The sequence below is a fragment of the Podarcis muralis genome, chromosome 16 (genome assembly GCF_964188315.1).
Source record: "Podarcis muralis chromosome 16, rPodMur119.hap1.1, whole genome shotgun sequence".
Taxonomy (NCBI): Eukaryota; Metazoa; Chordata; class Lepidosauria; order Squamata; family Lacertidae; genus Podarcis; species Podarcis muralis.
In genome coordinates this window covers 19,248,783-19,252,285 of record NC_135670.1, presented here as the reverse complement: position 1 = coordinate 19,252,285, position 3,503 = coordinate 19,248,783, and the positions used below count along the sequence as shown (strand labels likewise).

Sequence of the window (3,503 nt, the reverse complement as noted above, 5' to 3'; positions counted from 1 at the left end):
TCTTCTTTGCGCCCTGGGCGCACCACCCACTGAAAGGTGAGGCGCGCCTGGACGGTCGGGGACTCTTTTATTATTGTGTTTTAATTGCTGTAACCCGCCCTGGGACACATATATACAGTACACAGATAGAGAGAGAGCGCGCAATTAACACATTTTAAGAGAGATGCGTTTCAGCTGATGGGCGGGCTCTCCTCGGGAAATTTGCTCAGAATAAAAATGCTTTGCGTTGACGCGGAGTGCAGCCTCTCGCCTTCTCTCTCTGGCTGCAGCGCACGGGTCAGGCTCGAGTTTAATGTGGCCGACTTCCAAGTCAATGAATGAGTAGCGCTGCAGGTTTCGATCTGATTAAATCTGTGGGTATATTGGCCCCTCCAGAGGGCTGGTGCTTCCTGCAACATGTCATCACTGTAAAAACCTTGGACCAGTCATTGTCTCTTAGCCTAACCTACCTCACAGGGTTCTTGTGGGGATGAAGAAGAAGTGAGGAAGGGGAGCCACTTGGGACACCTTGGAGGAAAAGATGGCACATAAATACAATGAACTGTTGGGGAGACACCCAGAAAAAACATGTTGCTTTTGTTATCAGTGACCAGGGGAAAAAACAAATATTTATAAAAACCACTAGAATTTATAAAAATTTATAAAAACAACTACAATTGCCAGAGTAATTAAGAATTAGACGCTTCAAAACGCAAAAGGGCATCACTGAGGCCCTTATCACTAGAAATTTTATGGGGTTTTGTCGTCACCTTATGCAGATCCAGAAGAAGAAAAGTCAAATGACAACTGGCTGAGGGCTTAATGACGGAGCTCAAGGTGGTGCAGGTGTCTCTCCTCCCTGCTCCTTCAAATCTCCCCCACAGCCCTGTGAGGCATGTTAGGCTGAGAGGCAGTGACTGACCCAAGATCACCCAGGGAGTCCTAGTCTGATATTCTAACCGCTACACCACAAAATGATATGAAGGAAGCCACATTCAATCAGGCACTCAAGAGAGCCATTTGGGGGTCCCTACACACTGGCTTTGTGTATGGTGGTCAACATCTCATTGAGGTGGTAATGGTGCCTTAGAGGTTGATTGAGCCAGGATATTGTTGGGGGGGGGGTTGTTGTTGGAGGAGGGTTGTGGATATTGGCTTTTTCTACCTTTGTTTTAGATTTTGTTGTGATTTATGTGGAAATTAATCAGTTTGGTTTCAGATTTTTTAAATGTTTAATTTATTGTTTATGACTACTTTTGTCCTGAAGTAGTTGTGTATTTTTCCCATGTTGTAAGCTGCCTTGAGCATGGTTTGAACTGTGGAAAAGCAGCATGCAAATAAAATTATGCATGTATGGTACAGGACTGTCCACATATCATTCAGCTTCATTAGGTCTTCTGCGATGCTTCCTCACATGTTCCCAAATTCTTGCTGCCTGGAGGGGCACTTTTACACTATAGTGCCACAAAATGGGGACACAGAAAAACCCAGCTTGCAGTGGAAAAAGTTACAGCTGGAAGTTGCAGAGTCTGCATTGACTGCAAAGCAAATATGACCATCCCAGAACTTTTGCAGGTGCAGATAACACCAATGTTTACGTTCTTACGTCATTAGATAGCAAACCAGGAATAAACTGCCTTGGCTATCCAAAATCTGGGAACAGATATCCAGACCTTCCTTACTTAACTTAAAAAATATACAAACACATCGGATGCAAAATACACATTTTTATTCCATAAGCAAAAGATCACCTCCACAGTTAGGTTCTCCAGAAGAAAAATCTGTGTTTCTACAACTCTTTGGAATTGAGTTTGAGACCAGCTGTTGCCTCCAGGTAACAATTCTTTCTTAAGCGAGCAGCTTACCAAACCCCACAGCCCAAGCCAGCCTGTGGCACACACAAACACACAAGTAACTGTATGGGCTGGAAAATTGATTTTGGAAGGGGGCACAGTCTACTCAAACAGGCCCCACCGAAATGAGTGCGAGCTGATCTGTACTCCTACATGGCTCCCATTTGCTTCAGTTGTGCTTACTCAGGAAACCGTCCTGGAGGACTGCAGCTACCATGAACTGGCAACATCATTGGGGTTTTTTAACCCATCTGCAGAATGGGCTTATGCAGCAATAGGGCACAATATTTATTTCATATTAACTACATTCAGTGTTTTATGGGGTAAGGCCTCCACTGGCATAACCCAGAATCACGACATCCCCAGATTTTGTCTGAAAGACATAAATAAGATTCCCATCTAGTGTTTTTAGACCAGGGCATCGAATGCTTTAGGATCTTAAGATTCTACAAAGGAGATCTGAGAAGCCTACAGACTTCATTCTTTCTTCATAGGGCTTGCTTTATTGTACCACTCAGCAGCTCACAGCAGCCTGGTACCTTTTCAGGTTTAAAGGTAAAGGTAAAGGTACCCCTGCCCATACGGGCCAGTCTTGACAGACTCTAGGGTTGTGCGCCCATCTCACTCTAGAGGCCGGGGGGCCAGCGCTGTCCGCAGACACTTCCGGGTCACGTGGCCAGCGTGACAAGCTGCATCTGGCGAGCCAGCGCAGCACACGGAACGCCGTTTACCTTCCCGCCAGTAAGCGGTCCCTATTTATCTACTTGCACCCGGGGGTGCTTTCGAACTGCTAGGTTGGCAGGCGTTGGGACCGAGCAACGGGAGCGCACCCCGCCGCGGGGATTCGAACTGCCGACCTTTCGATCGGCAAGTCCTAGGCGCTGAGGCTTTTACCCACAGCGCCACCCGCGTCCCTCTTTTCAGGTTTACATTGTCCCTAAACTTGAAATTCATTTACTGCTGACAACCCCATACAGGAGGCAGCCTTATGCAGAATCATGCCTAAACAGACCAGCAGTGGCTCTCCAGGATTTAGTCTCTCTTAGCTACATGGAGATGCCGTTTGCGATTGAGCCAGGGGCCTGCTGCATGCTCTTCCACTGAGCTACATCTCTTTCTCTAAAAGACATAGGAAAACAGTCACTTGTCCATCCAGCTCAGTATTGCCTACACTGACTGGCAGCTCTCCAGACAGGGAGTCTTATTCCAGTCCCAACTGGAGATGCCAGGGACTGAACCTGGGACCTCCTGCATGCAAGGCAGATCCTCTAGTCCCTGAGCTACAAGCCCTTCCCAAAAGAGAATCCCAGAACAGGAGGAGTTAAGAGGGGCACATTCAGCTTGCTTAAGGCCACAGAGGAAGCATCGTTGTACCAGCTGCCTCCACTTTGCTGTAAATACGCAAGCCAATGAATCACAAAATTGTAGAGCTCAAAGGAACCTCACGGCTCATCTCTTCCAACCCCCTGCAATGCAAGAATCCTGCCCATAGTCATGGACAAGGATCAGAAGAACCCAATTCATTTTCATGCCAAGCTGGGCAAACGGAACTGGGTTCAAGACAACCCCCTCCCTCCAGCCCTTCAAGCTGCCCTGGAGGATCTCTTGCCCAGCGAAGCTCCTTCCTAACACAGCCTGGATCTTTCCATCTTGCTCCTAAGGAAGGAAAGT

General features: G+C 47.3%; 1 long non-coding RNA gene across 1 annotated transcript; it reads left to right on the top strand.

The window, feature by feature from the left end:
• The first annotated feature begins 1,904 nt into the window (after positions 1 to 1,904).
• LOC144325742 (uncharacterized) lies at positions 1,905 to 3,224 on the top strand. Its single transcript, XR_013390934.1, has 2 exons — positions 1,905 to 2,379; positions 2,757 to 3,224. It is a non-coding gene; the product is annotated as an uncharacterized LOC144325742 (long non-coding RNA).
• The last annotated feature ends 279 nt before the right edge of the window (positions 3,225 to 3,503 follow it).